Raw genomic sequence first — 16,168 nt, 5'->3', positions numbered from 1 at the left:
CAAAATTGGACCAAACCCAGCAAAACCTTCAAAAAGGGGATAATAACACTTGCTCAAAACAGACTGAGCAGAAAACTTCCATTTTGCGTGTCCAACATGGATCGAGATCCATGTACCTTTTTGGCAAAATGTGCTAAAACTATTTTCTTTGCTTAGAACAGGCTCTCAGGCATCAGAACCTTGAGTTTGGTCAGAAATAGAGTGCTAGAAGATCACTAAAATCAAAAGATTGGGGTGAGCAGAGAAAAACCTTAGAAATTGGGAAAAACAGGAAAAAACTAAACTTTTACTTGTCCAAATTAAAAAAGGGATGAGTATTGGGATCAACTAGAAGCAAGGAACCAACATAACCAAAATTCATGTCCAAATGCTTCCAAACATGGATCACGATCCATGTTCCTTATAGACATCTGACAGAAAGATTTTCCCAGTGTACCCGTGATTACTAGTTGGACAACTTTTTCAAAAGGAGCCATAGACAAAAAGTGAAAAAAACTGACCAAAATACCAAAAAAGGAGTTGTTTGCAAAAAACCACAAAATAGACACAAAATCTTACTTTTGACTTGGAAAAAACAGATCAAACTAAAAAGATTTGGGGAATAGCATCACCATACCTTGTATCACCAACTCACAAAGTATCAGTCCAAAATCTTGCCAAACATGGATCGCGATCCATGTACCTTTCTAGAATTTTGAGCTGACAATGGGCAAGTAAAAAAGTGATAAAAATTGAAGCACTTTCTCCCAAAGGACCCTTGTCAGAAAAGTTCAAAAAGAGGGCAAAAGGGGGCAAAAATCATATCAAGGGGAAACCATTGAAACAAACCCTAAAATGACTTTTGGCTGACCTAAAAAACTTCAAAACATTCAAAAACATATAGCCAGCATCACTAGGCCAACCAAGGACTAGCTCTCGGCCAAGTTTGAGTGCATACTAACACTAAGGAACATGGATCGCGATCCATGTTCCCTTGACACCTTTTGATACCAAACTAGCACCATAGCTAGAGGGCGTCAGAGAGTCTAGTGGTCCTGTCAAAATTAAATTTTAACGCAAAAAACCATCCCAAAAGCCCAAAACTAGTAGAAGCTCAGACAAAGTAACAAAATTAACCTATCTTCCAATCCAGAGATTCATTTCTAATTTGATACCATAAGACCTCATAATCATGCTGAACCTGATGGTAGCAACAAAAGTTCATTTGGCTTCCCAACATGAATCACGATCCATGTAACTCTGAGTCAGAACAGAAGCAGAATTTCACAAGACAAAGAGCTAGTCCACAGTACCCTGGTCGATTTTTTCAAAATTGAAATTGGACCTAAATTGTTGATGTTGTGTGAGGAATTGTGTGCTACTGAAAAACCTAGCTATGTTTTGTCGATTAAAAGTAAGAACTAACAAGAACGGCTGTAAGCTCACAGCTATCAAGAAAATTTTTGGCAGGGTGCAGGTACTAGAGGATACTATCCAGCAAGCAAGATCAAACAGGAGATTCAAACTAGTTAATGAGGTAACTCGGTTTGAATTTTGTATTACCAATTCTTCATGAATTTGCGATCAAGAAGATTGTACTAGAATAGGAATCCCCGCATCTTTGACCAAGGGAGCAATCACTCGACGGAAGAAAGTGTAAATCAGAGACCATTGCCGCCTTTAGAACCCATTTTAGAGGAGAGCTTCTCTGACACTTCATTAGAGAGATCATACAAACTCATGACTGAAGATTCTAACAATTCAACCCTAAGGGAATAGCTTCGATGGGTACAGGTCCTTCTCAGACTGCATCTGATGTAAAATTGTTGTATTTGAAGTTTCAATTTGAAATGTGCTTAAGGCCAAAATTTATAAGGATGGAATGGACCGCTACTGTGCTAAGTTGGATATTAAGCAGAACAAGCTCAAAGACCTTGTAGATGTTGATTATGACGGGGATAGATATTTCGACCGAGAGGGAATGATGTACCTAGTGGTTCATAACCCTTTTATTGTGGATAAATGGGGAACGACTGGCACCAAAGACAAGGTAAATAATGAGCTGGCCAATGAACCACCCCAAAATGGAGAAACAAAACGCGGTACTCAGACGCACCAATGAGACAGAGCGCCTTAATACAGACAACATGTATACAGGGCTTTATAAGTTCAATAATGGAGAACAAACACTCTATTACAGATGTGACAAGCCCCGCATCAAGGAATTGACTGAGAAAAAAAACTTGTATGTTTACACGTACACGGAGGGGAGAAGTATTCAGGTGGTCATAATAGACAAGTATGGCCGAAAGTACTCTCCAATGGATCCAAAGGAATTAGAGAGATATACATATTTTGGAGGACCACTCCACCAATACTATGTAAATCCGGAAGAGATAAAAACCATGACTACTCACACAAGACCTGAGACTGTACGTGTGAGCCGCGTAATAACTAGGGTGGAGGAGTCTTTTGGAGATGAACAAGTCCCAGACACAGGGCCTTCAGGAGCAACGGTGTCTAGGGCTTCCATGAACACACATAGAGGTAGTGTTGTTCTTGATGTCACTTACACCGCTAGAATCCCTCCGACTATTACACGAGATCGACTTGATGAACGTATAGCGGATAGGATACCATTGGTAGTACCAAGAGGATATTATGAACCTAGAGAAGCCACAACCTAGAGAAGCCACCCCAGATGGACTAGATGTTGTTAGAATGGTTGCAGAGGCCATACGTATGTGACCATCTCAGGTGGCAAAATGTGTACCCAAAATGTATAATGGATCTGGAGACCTGTATGCCCATGTTTCAATCTTCAAACAAGTGTTGAGGGAGGAACAGGTAACTGATTTCCATACTCAATATGAAGGTTTTGGGTTGACTTTGGAAGGGACTGCTTTGACTTGGTTCCAACCATTAAACAACTTGGAATTCCAAAGTATTGAACAACTTCTCAAAGAGGGGGATCAAGCATAACAATGTCTCCTAGATCTATGCGTTTAGGCAAAAGGAGAAAGAGAAAGTAAAGGAAGCATCGCTTAGTTTCAAGCAGTACATAGAAATATGCCCTGATTGAGAACTACCTCAGAATGAAAGACTATCAGTCCTTTTCATAGAAGGATTTCAAAATGACATGCTCAAAAAGGATTTGCACTTGAAGGCATGTGTAACTTTTGAGCAAGTCATGAAAGAGGTGTTGTATCTGGTAGATAATTGCAAGGCATATGAGAGGTGACTGAAGACACAGATCAGGGGATGCGTAGCACCTCTTCAACCACTAGTGAGTCCACAACAAAATTGGGAGGGAAAAATGCAAGTGTGCCAAACGTTGATTAAATGATCGAGGAAGTGATTAGAAGGATAAACCAAGGAAACAGGACGAACCCAAATACACGACAACCACCCACCCAAAAATGCAACACTTGTGGAGGAGATCATCCCACCCAATGGTGCAACCTTCAACAAAGGCCAAGAGTAAATGCACAGCGAGTACTAAAGTGGTGTGCTATCAAACAAAAATGGACAAACCATGAAACTCACGAATGTTTGTATAATCGGAACTATGCTAGAGAGAGACAATACGGACCACATGGAGGGCAAAAATTTCCAGTCCCTCCAAGGTACCAAGTAGGGCCAAATAACGCAATCTTAGGACATGAAAAACCTCAACCTGTGTTGGGACATCAACCTCCCTTACCCCAGGAAAATAGGGCTATGGTAAGGATTTCTCAACCCATATAACCACCTTCTAATCAGAGTATGGTCCAAGTAGTCTCATATCGAAAAAATTTAGACAATACTTACGAGAGGGGATTTTATGGGAATGCCTATGCTCCAGAGGGACACAATCCATGGAAAGTTCCTGAAGAGATGCCCAAGCCCTCATACATCGCACAACCAACTAAAAACCATTGCTTGGTCGATGAAAATATGCTTATGTTCATGGAAAATCAGGGCTACAAACCTAGGGGGTATCCTCCTAGAGAAGCAGGACAACTGATGGGGGCTCCACAAGCTTGTCTACCACCTATAGGACCATGCTATGAATGTGGTGGTGATCATTGGGCGAAAGTTTGTCCAAACATAGGAGAACGGGTAAAACTTTTTGGATTTTGTTATGGATATACGACCGACCATCTCATGTCACACAGTCCAAAAAACCCTAACAACAAAGGGAAAGCAACCATGAACAAAATGGGGATTGTGCCAAGCTCAAGTGGATTAGAAACAAAACCAAACATTCCGATAAACGTGGTCACTAGAGCTAAAGCACATGAGACTCAAGCAAATTTGTTTGTCCGAACCCCTAGAAAATCTTGTAAGGCAAAATGAGACAAGATGAAAGCTAAAAGAGAAAAGGAAAAAACGGCACTGGAAACCAAATTACTAAAAACAGAGGAACAAATGCAAAGGGAAAGAGATGTTAAGGGAAACAACACGATTAAAAGACCATTGAATATACCATCGGGAGGATCTGCCTTGGTAGACAAAGTGTTCGAACCTTTGGATGCAATTTTAAAAGCTTACAAGGCAAGGCTAAATCCTAACGAAACCCAAGAGGATAAGTGGTTAACATACCCTCATCTAGGCTATGAGAAAGAGAGGCTAAAGATGTGCAAGGAGATCATCCGAAGATGCTCAAGCGCTTATGGAACCATCAGTTCCTACTACTCTAAAACCTGAGGTATTAATCCGAGTAAAGATTCAAGAGTTAGAGGGGCGGGGAATTGAAAAGAAAGACAGACCAGATTCTGTAGACAAAACACCGTTGGATACGAGGGTGGCATCCAATACAACAGATGGAATGTATTCTCAAGGACCACTGTCAATTTCGAAAGTGGAAGAACAATGGCATCAGGAGCTATGGGAACAAATCAAGAATAGAAAAGATGGAAGTGCTACACTTCTGTTAGCTCCCATCCCAAAGTTCCACTTGGAGCATGAGCTCTACCCAAATGACATCAGATCACTGTATGGCGATGCAGGTACAGTGATATCGGAAGATAGTAAACCGCATACATTGAAGAATTTACCTTCATTTATTGGTAACCATGAAACTCGATCGAAGGTGAAGAAATTATTGCCTCAATAGAAAGCCAATCCTAAGATGATGGATACTAAAACTCTTCACAAGCTGATGTCATCCCCTATCCGTTGTAGACTCACTCTGTCAGAATTATTGCACATCAGACCGAATCTTTGGGATGAGGTCGAGAAAAAAAGAAAAAAATAGGGCTGGTAATTCTGCCACCCAATGATTCTCCAAACACGCTGAAGACACAACCCTTGAAACAAACTAAACATGAGCCAGTACCAGTAAACAAGATAGGGGATTATTGTGAAGGTGAAGAATGAAATACTACCCTGTCGGTGGAGTACAAAGAAGTCAAGTCGATAGCAATACTGGATAGTGGGGCTGGAATATCTATAGCTACCAAAGCAATGTGAGAAAAATGGGGAAAACCTGCTCTCAGAATGACTAGAATGAAACTTCAATTGGCATATGGGTATCTAGAAAGACCCATAGGCATCTTGGAGCAGATTGTAGTAACCTCTTGTGAAATTGCATATGAACACATTTTTGCTATTATGAATTTTAATGAGAGCAGCAACTTCGATATCATATTGGGCAGACCATTCAAGTAAAGCCTTTCTTTTACTTGCAGCAACTCCACTTTAATCAGAGGGTAGGGCAAGGATTGTTGGTGCCATTCCACATTTATTTGATTGGGAGTGAGTTGTGTGACATTGACAAAATGAAGTACTCTCAGCTCCCAATCCATTGCTGCCTTCCACTGCTCATCTACCTCTTTTGTAATTTTTTCTTTCAGTGCATCTTCTTCGACCTTTGAGAGCTGGACCATGGGCACTGTGTCTACTTTGGTAATTGGTACTTGAAACTCATCCTCGCCACTTAGCTCTACTACTGGATGTGTATCCATGTCAGTGAATGAAACTGAGGGGATTTCTGTTTGAGGTTGCTCTGAAGTGCCTGCCTCTTCTTGCATTTCTGGGCGTCCCTCTCTCAGTGCTGGTTGACTCTTTTGAGTTCAGCTATCTCCTTCAGCAGCTCGTCTTCTCTTTGGACCTGCATCAAGGCCAGGTCTCTGCATTGAGATTGCTCTAATTTTAGCTCCAGCTTGAGGTCTTTATTTTTCTTTTCTAACACCTTGCAGACCTCGTATGTTCCCTTGATCGAGGCGACGTTGGATTCTCTCGTATTTGCCACAAGAATATTGCCTCATCATTGATTCTTTATTCTGAGTACTATAGGGAAGCATTGGCTACACCTAACTATACCTGGATCTTTTGACCTGATAGGGTTGTAGTTAGAAGTTCATTTGTAACTTCAGTCAACTGATCATCCTTTTCTTTGCATGCATCTAACAGTTTTGTCAGCAACTCACCTAGTTCCTCCATTTCTTTTTGTTTCTTATCTCTTGAGAGTTGATGTTGTTCAACTTATGCTCTAAACTCCTGCACTTGCCTCTGTAGATCGGTGATGACATTGAGTCTCATCCAGCTCCCCTTGGAGTGAGTCAATCACCATCTCTAACTCTTTGGCCCTTGTGCTACGGCCAAGTGCTGCTGAGCAAAGTCATTCTTTCATCTCCTGCATTTTCTTAGCATACTCATTTACTTGTAGGATGACTTTATCATTTGATTGCCAATCTTTGCTTTATGTTAGTTGTTTTGATGTTTTGGCAGATTCTTTTACCTGTGGCTACATCATGGCTGCTGGTTGTTGCTATTGCCCTTGTGGCTGCTGATCTTTTTTCATTGAAGTAGAGAGTGGTATCTCAACCTTATCTTGCTGTGTTGAGGTAGAGGGTGTTTCCTCGGCCTCTTATTCTCTTGTGTGCTCAAAATTTGTGGTGTCCTCTTCTTGTGCAGGACTGATTGCCTTTTCCGTCTCTGGCCCTTTCTCTATTTGATGCTCTTGAGTAGATACAGTTGCTTGTTGTGCTAATTCTACTGCTTCTTGCTGTTCAGGTTCTTGTGTAGATTCAACTGCTTTTTCCTATTCAGGTTCTACTTATTTTGTTGGCTCAGTTGTTGTGGTTTGAACTACCAATGATGGTGGTGGGCTCGGTGTTGGGTGATCTTGGTGTTTAGAGACATGAGAAGAGATGTGGGGAGACACATCACCTTGAGTATGTTGTTCTTCTCCCTATGTAGTGGCTTCCTCTGCTTGCTCTTGATGTTCTGCCGCCTCTTTGGCTTTTCTTGCCGCTTCTTGGGCTTCCTTTAGCTTCAAATCTTTTGCTTCTTGGTACATATTTTCCAAGGATTCCGTGGGATCTTCAAACTGATTCCTTGTGTGATGCTTGGTTTTAGGCCCTTTAAGACCAATAGGCACCCACGTTTCCGGGTCCTTTCCTTGTGCTTGGCGGCTGCATTGGTATGAGTGTTTCTCTCTTTCAAACCGGGCTTGCTTTTGAACAGGCTCTTCCTGGTGTGCTACCATGGATTTTCTCTTCATTTCCTCCCGTCGTGCTCTTTTTTCTTCATTATCTGAGCTATCACTGCTTTGCCGTTCTGGCGAGCTCTCAACCGATTCTTCATCAGACTTGTAGGATCTCTTGGCAGATCTTGTAGCTCGAGAAAATGGTTGAGCTGACACTATCCAAGTGCTTTGATCTGGGGCCGGTGGCAGGTTGTCGGCCATGCCGGTGGCAGGTTGTCGGCCATGCCGGTGGCATGGTATGAAATCCTGGTCAAAACTTTTGGTGCACCCAGGGATGTGATCTTTCCTTCCTTCTTTGTCCCTTTCAATGTGGACAAAACATATTGTGCGTGGTCAATCGACTGCCTGGTTGTTGACTTGAGGACTTGCATAAAGGTGGTGGAAACCGCATGATTGGACGTGGTATACCTTGGCAGCCTCTTAGCAAGGAAATGGAAATGCTGATGGTATAACCTTGGGGGCTCCTCCACCTGTTTGTGAATAAGGTCTACAAAGGTAGCTTCGGTGGTTTCTTTAGTGAAAGTTCCAACCGTTTTCCTGTCTCTTGCCCTCATTGTCATTCCTTTTGTGGGCAGTCTGAGTGCTTCTGCCACTATCTCCTTGGTAATTACCACTTCAACTTTATTACCTTGGGGGTCATAAATCTGAGTGGTTCCATCTTCTTTGATTGTGGACAAAATCTCGTAAGCTTTTTAGAAGTCCACTCGACACGGCTCTTGTTCATAAAAATCTCTGAGCGCTAGCCTTCGGTTGGCTTCTTTGGTCTCGGGCTTTGCAGCGACATCATGCACTTCTTTTGGTAGAAGTTGCAACTCTACCTGATGTCCCTCTTTGCTCTTGAATCTTCCAGTGAATACTGTGGTGTTGTGCTCCTCAAGCTGTTCCTTTGAGAGTTAGGTCGCTTTTGCATTCTTAACTGAATCAAGCTCTAGTTGGTATGCGGGTAGCTCTTGCAACTTTTCTTTTTGGTTGAGCTTCTTCTTGGCCCACTCTGCTGCTTGCATGGCTCCTGTTCAATTAATAGAGTGTCAAAGTTAGCAGATTTGACAGATTTTTCTCTGAAGTGTCCTTCAATTTGAAATGCTGACAATTTTGGCCCAATTTGCTTCAAATCAATTTTTGAACAAACATAAATGCATAAAAACATGTAAGGAACAAAATTGTAAAGTCAAAACAAAAAATTGCAACAAAAGTAAATAATCATGATTATTTACAGCTGAGTAATTCCTTCAACGTTTTACAAACTTGGCATCACAGGCTTGAAGTATATACCAAATACATACTCTGAGTGAAATATGGGCTCATTTGGATACATAGAGTGAGAATGGTACCAGATTTTGGTTTTAGGTCTCTGAAACAGTAGATATAAAGGAAATTTCAGATTTTGAGCTCCAATTTGGTTCAAACTTGGCTAGCGGGCTTAGCACATCATGTACTTTGGATGTATGATGGCAAAATGGAAAAATTCTCCCATTTTGGCATGAAAGTAAATAATCGTGATTATTAACTTTTCTATCAAAATGAGCATTTTTTTGTACAACTTGGTTCTAGGCATTGCATAGACCCTGTGTATGTGATATTATGTGATTTGGATCAAAATAAGTGGTCCATAACTCAAAATTTGGCTTGCAAAGACTTCCTTGCATTTTTTTTTGGTAATTTTCCAAGTTATATGTGATCATTTCGGCTCATACTTGACTTTTGACATGTAATAGGTGTGTACAAATAATAGGTGAGGTGACGATACAATTTCCAAGCAAAAATAGTGCAAAAGTAAATAATCGTGATTATTTATAGCAGTCACTTTTTTCTTAAAAAACTTAAAATTTTTGACCTAAACACATTCTATACACCTAAACAAGTCCTAAATTGAATTGGTAAAGTTTGGTCTTGCCGACATCCCTTTGTGCTTTGTCGACTCTGAAATCTCTGATTTATGTGACTACACTACCTGTTGAGTTGGTTTCTCACCTAAGAGGCTTTGGACTTGTCCGCAATATAGTTGTGAAGCAACTCATCCAATTTTGGCTCATTTGGAGTCAGTTTGATGTCGTATGTTGAATTTGACGCTTTGTAGCCTTCGAGCCATTTTCTGCTTTTCGAGGGCTTTGCTTGATTGATTTCATGAAATCGATCATATACATTGTATATAAACCTCGTAGGCGAGCTGTCTATGGAGTCAAAACCAAATTCTGGCATCTGTCACCAAAAACCTAGCTTTTCTACTGGGGACCCCCTCGACCCCTGTCGAATGGTCAACTGATGATATAGAAAAGTTCTATTATGTTTGGGCATGCTATAGTTCAAATCTCATCCGATTTGGTTGAGCTGACAGGCTGCTATGGTCAGTTTTTGGCCGTAGGTCTTCATGCACTGCTCGGATTCTAGGTTTTCTTCTAGGGGTTTAGACTAGCTATCGGTCATACAAAATGGATCATTGATGAGTAAAGAACTTACCCCTCATGTCTCGTGTGAGACGGCGTTGAAAACGGGCACCTGTAGACTCCGGAAAGTACGTGCGAAACAGGTCGAAAAGCTCTCTCTGCAAAGGTAACAAGTGGAAATGAGGTGGTTTTAGCCTACCTGGGATATCTATACTCGGACTTCCCAAACCATTTTCCCCCAGATTTCCCCATTAGTCCTACTAGGCCATGAAATCTATGTTAGACTCAAAAATTTCCCCGATCGGATTCCTGTAGCTCATTCTGCAAGAATTTTGCAAAAGTAGATATGGCCGCCTATTTTAGGCTTCCCACTTCCATCTTTCGATTCCATTCAAAAATTTTGTTCTTGTCCACCGTGTCTTTCTGATCACCACCGTGTCATCTATTTTTCCATCTGAGCTCCTTTGCTATTTATTATTAATTTTTGACCTGTTTATTAAAAGAATCAAAGAAAATAACAAAATGCGCTTATAAAGCAAACTGAAAATCCAATAATTTAGAAAATCCACTGAAAAACACAGCTTTATTATTTTTTGTTGGATTTCTCCATTTTTAAGTCTCATTATCAAGAAAAATGATTTTTGATGATTTTTTGATAGTATATACACTATTTACACTCATCAAAAAGATATTATCAGTGAATTTTTTCTTGATCATGAATTATAAGGGCATTATTAGGTAATTTTTTTAAAAATCACACATTAACATCGAACTTTTTTCTCCCTCTTCAAACATTGCCCTTAATTACTTAGTGCCCTTCCACCTTTCCTAAATGGCGCACTCCGAGACGACTGTGTGCATGGGTTGAAGAATTGTGTCTTATACATAGCCTTGGTTGGCTCTACCATGCTTTGAAGATCAATGCAGTTCAAACCAATATGTTGTGCAAGAGATTGGGCCTTGAGTAATTAACTCAAGGGTTTCTGATGTCGAGGCTTTCTGATGTTGTTTACCAAAGAGAAAATCTTGTAGCTTGTGTGCTCTTTCTTTGATTGTACCATCAGCATGCTTCAGCACGATGATTGCATGAGCTGTTGGTAACACTTTTGACTGTTGTCGAGCTTTTTCTCGCCATTGGTAGGTTAGTGTGCTTGATGTGGAATGATGTGGTGGAGTCTTCTAAGACTTAACTCTCCATTGCTTGATTGATTTTACGGTTTGTGGAGAAGATAAGTCCTGCTTTTTTTTGCCAAATCCATTTCAAGTTAGGTTCCTTGCTCGGAGAAGCTCGTCTCTGTGTTTTGACCCTTGGAACCTTCTTTGGTTTTGTCGATGATGTTTTGGGCACCCAGATTTGAATCGGCTTGTTCTTAAGATGTGCTTTTGGTACACAAATTTTCCTAACTCCTTGCATGCTACTTGTAGCATTTTCTTGTCGAAAGGATAGAGAAGATTGATTGCTTCGTGGTTTGTTCTGCTGTGATTACTCCCTTTCCATTCCTCCTTGCTTGGTGCAATCGGAACAATGAGTTTCCCGCCTTTATGTGATAGCTTAAGCTGATTTGTATCCCAATCTGGTACTGCCTTGTACGTCCACATCCAGGGAATTCCAAGAATCATTGTCTCATTCATGTGCTCATCTGGTAAGCATACAAATTGATGAGGACATGAACATCCATGTACTATCATGTTCAAGTTGACTACTCCCAATGTTGGTGTTGGGTTCTTGTTGCATCTTTTTATTGTCGGTATTCCTACTGTCAATGCTTGACTTGTTGCTTTCTTGTACGTGGAATAACTGGCTACATTTACTCTAGCTCCTGTGTCAATCAAAGCATTTGTTCTTTGATTGGTGAACTGTACTCTGATGCGTAGGTCCATTCCGTCTAACCATTTCATCATCTATTGACACTGCATCTTTAGGCAATTCCCATTGTCGTTCATCTATTTCCAGAGTGTTGATGGGAATCGGTATCTGTTGATTCTTGAGAGTAGCTTTTCGTTTGAGTTCCCGAAGCCAAGCTTCCTCTTGGGCTTCATCAATAACCTGCTGTCGTTTGATCCTCCTTTGCTTGGTTGCACGCATTCTTTCTAGAAATACATTGATTGGTTAGCGGCAAATTTTATTTCTTTAAACGGCATCCACTAATCCAATTAGCCATTGGTTCACCATTTAGGGTGGACAACTTTACTGCTCCACTTGGAGATACATCTTCAATGATAAATGGTCCATTTCTCTTTTTCTTAAACTTGGGAATGTGTTGCTTAAGGGAATAGACTAAAACTAAGTCCCCTTTCTTGAAGATTTTTGTTATTAGGTGGGAATCAAAAAACTGTTTTTATTTTCGCTTTTATGCAAAGATGTGAGCTACGGTAGTTAGCCTTTGCTCATCTAGCTTTTCTAAACCTTCTAGTCTTTCTGACAATTCATGTCAAGTCCACTCAAGATTTTTAGCTACCCTTAATGTCGACAATAGAAATTCTATTGGCAGTATGGCATCAAGGCCATAGACAAGTTTAAAGGGTGTAGCACTTAAAGCTGTTTTGAATGAAACTCGATAAGCCCATAGAGCTGCGTGGAGATTCAGTCCTTTCTGAACTAACCACTTTAGTCAATCCTGAGCTAAGAATTTTGTTTGTATGCTCAACTTGTTCATTTTCTTGTGGGTGATAGGGAGCTAATTTGTTATGGATGACCATAAACTCATTAAGCAGATACTCAATTACCTCATTGAGGAAATGAGTTCCCCGATCACTAACAATTTCTATTGGCAGTCCATATCTCGTGAATACATACTCATATAAGAATGTGGTAGTGGTTTTGGCATCATTCTTTTGAGTTGCTTTAGCCTCGGCTCACTTGGTCAAATAGTCCGTAGCTACAATGATATATTGAGCTTGGGTTCTATAAGCAGGTGGTTGTATTGGTCCAACAAAATCTATACCCCATTTCGCGAAATCTCTAGCCCCCATCATTGGTCTTAAGGGCATGCTATCTATACGTGTTGGCATTTTTTCTCGTTGACAAGCATCAAACCTTTGAAAATATTCTTTGGCATCTGCAAAAAGTGTTGGCCACCATATGCCTGCCATTAAGATTGCTCTTGCGGTGGTCTCACTAGAAAAGTGACCTCCAGCTAATCCATCATGTGCTTGTTCTATAATCGGAATGTACTCGTCTTCATTTGCACAAAGACGCAAACGTTGATTCTTACCTCTCCGATACAATTAGTTTCCAATAAGAGCATAGTCTCTTACTTCAGTTTCAATTGCTCTTTGATGGCGGTTACTCATATCCTCAAGAAATATTCGGCTTGATAAGTAAGTAACCAGATAGTTACTCCACTTAGGAACAAGCAACATTTGAAACAATGTTATGTGAGGTATGGGTGTTTGTTTTTGACATTGAGGACAATCCTTTACAAAATATCGAACATCACTCATCATAGTTGGCCAAAATCTCCAAGTCTCAAGATTCTTTGCATAGTTTGATCTTCCGTAAAGTGAAGTCCTACTATGGTAATATGTGCTTGACTTAAGTACTGGTTTTTTTCTTCAGGATTAATGCATAAGAGCAATATTCTATCTTGATTTCTTTTGTATAGCCTACCAGCTAGTAATTGATGCATAACTGATTGCTCAATTAATCCAATTGTAATAGGAGGTGGTATTTGTGAATCCACTTGAGCTATGGGTCATCAATGATACCATGTTTTCCGACCATCGAGGTATCATTTCCACGGAGAACAAATAGGCATCTAGTAGATCATCGTCTACCCCTTTAGGTGATTCTCCTGAAATAATCCTTGACAAATGAAAGGCTGTCATTGTTGCCTCCTTCACTATATTTGTCTTGTTCTTCATGTCATGAACTTTGTCATGTATCATCACCATCATTTTCATATAGACATGTCGTTCTTCTTCATTGGTCCGTCTTGTTGAGGATGCAGTCTCTATGGAAAATGGAGTAAAATACAAATACAGTTCATGTGTAGTGCTCGTGTGTGTGCTCATGATTATGGGTGACCTTACCATACACACATTGTGTAGGAAGTGTCTAAAACCTGTGTACATGGTGATTTTGTGCATGAATATGTCATACATTGTATTGAGTGCCATTTCCTGCAACAATGATATTACATATACAAATTTCATTGGAAAAATTCCATGGTCATTTGAGGTGATCAAAGAAAAGTTTGAGATAATAGGTGCCTGGTCATATGTGAAACCAACCCTAAAACACAAGTCTAGGGTTAAGTAGATCTTATCCCCCTTTTTGAGCCACTCAATAGCTACGTATAGAATCTTGCAGGTGAGACAGCCAATAGCGAGCCTTCGAGTGAAGAAGAGAGCATAGTTTCCACAAGTACTCAGCATTGGGCAAGGGTCGCAAACATTGGGACGGCTTTAGAGGTTATTGACAAGAGCGAGTACGGGGTAGCTTGAGATGTGTGGTGATGGTTCTTATGATGCTTGTTGCATTGCCACAGGGGTAAGAAAATCTATTGAATAGTGTAGGTGAGACTGTAAAGTTGGATCGCCACTCTCCAATCCACCATCTAGGTGAGCTGGCTAGGCTATGGTGGATGATGCTTTAAGCTCACCATGAAAATAGGATTAGGGTTAGGATAATGGAAATTAGAGTCAGGGTTATGCCAAGGAAAAAAACATAAAGAGAGAGAGAGTATATACACAATTATATGCTCAAAGTGCAAAGATTAATTAGAAAATAGCCACTAATATAGGCTTGGGAGTTTACATCCATTGGCTAGAGAGGTTGTATCCTTATCCTATTGGACCATGTCATCTTCCCATCCATCCTAGTAGACTAGGGATCTTTCCCATGTGGTTTAACTCGCATGGGCTTACCCTAACATTGATTTGAAATGAACTACCATGAATACATCTAGCGAATAATTCTATCACTTCATTTATGAAATGAGTCCCTCTATCGATAACTATCTTGATTGGTAACCCATATCTTGTAAGAACTTTCTTGTACAAGAATTGTGCTATCATTTTTGGATCATTATTTTGTGTCATTTTTGCTTCTACCATTTGGTCAAATAATATATAGCTATGATGTATTGAGCATGTATACAATATGTTGGAGGTTCTATAGGTCCTAAAAAATCTATGTCCCATTTGGTAGAGGATCTTGCCCCCATCATCAATCATAGAGGCATCTCATCTCTCCTTATAGGCATTGCATCTTTTCATGACGTAAGCTTCAGCATCCATGAACAAGGTAGTGGTAGCATCCATGAACAAGGTAGTGGTAGAATCCATGAACAAGGTAGGCCACCAAATTCTTACAACAACAAGAATTGCTTTTGTAATTTTGTTGGCAGAACAATGTCCACCTACTTGTTCAACATGATCTTGCTCCAAAATATAATTTATTTTCTATATGTGGCAGACATTTGCAATTAATCATTATTTCCTTGCTTTTAGAGGTGATCTTCAATTAGCACATAATTCTTTGCTTTTGTTTGAATGGATCTAATCTTTTCTTTGCTCAACCCTTTTGGCAAGTTTTTTGTCGTAAGGTAATCCACAATGTATGATATCCATTTAGGTGCTACAATGATTCTCAACAATGTCACATGTTCTACACGTGCTAATATAGTCAAGAACACTTTTCTACATTTTAGGACAATATATACCTAGTCTTCTCAATCTTTGATATGTCTATGTTTTCCCATCGTGAATCCTCATGTTTTGTACATGATCTTGGCTCACATGTACATACCTCTTGTTTTGATCTATACATAGCCTCAATATGCTATCATTTTCTTGTTTATAAAGCCCTCCATCTATTATCACAAGTGTTGTAGTTTCCTCAATGATGAATGGCTACCTTTCAACTTGTAATGATCCAATGGTGATCAAAGGTATAACATGTTTACTCCATCTTGGTACCATTTCCCTTTTCTCTCTAGATTGCACTAGAATGTATCCTATAGAATAGGCCAATCCATCTATGTGGACACAGAAAATCTTCGTTCAATCAAGAGGCTTCAAAATTTTAGTAGAAATCAATCTCTACTTCAAACTATGGAATGCTTCCTCACATTTGTCGGTCCACTCAAATTTTGTGATAAGAAGTAGAGAGGTTTGGCAATAATTGCATACATATAGATGAATCATCTATAATACCTACCATGGCCCATAAAGGCTTGTACCTCCCTAGATTTTGTAGGTCTTGGTGAGAAATATTCACTTGAATTTTCTCAAGATTTATAGAAATACCATTGTTGGACACAATGTGCCCTATACTTTTTTCTTGTATTACCATATTGAAGACACATTTCTCTGAATTTAAGTAGAT

The sequence above is a fragment of the Adiantum capillus-veneris genome, chromosome 21 (assembly GCF_014529385.1).
Source record: "Adiantum capillus-veneris isolate H3 chromosome 21, ASM1452938v2, whole genome shotgun sequence".
In the NCBI taxonomy this organism is placed as follows: domain Eukaryota; kingdom Viridiplantae; phylum Streptophyta; class Polypodiopsida; order Polypodiales; family Pteridaceae; genus Adiantum; species Adiantum capillus-veneris.
This window is presented reverse-complemented; position numbering follows the sequence as displayed.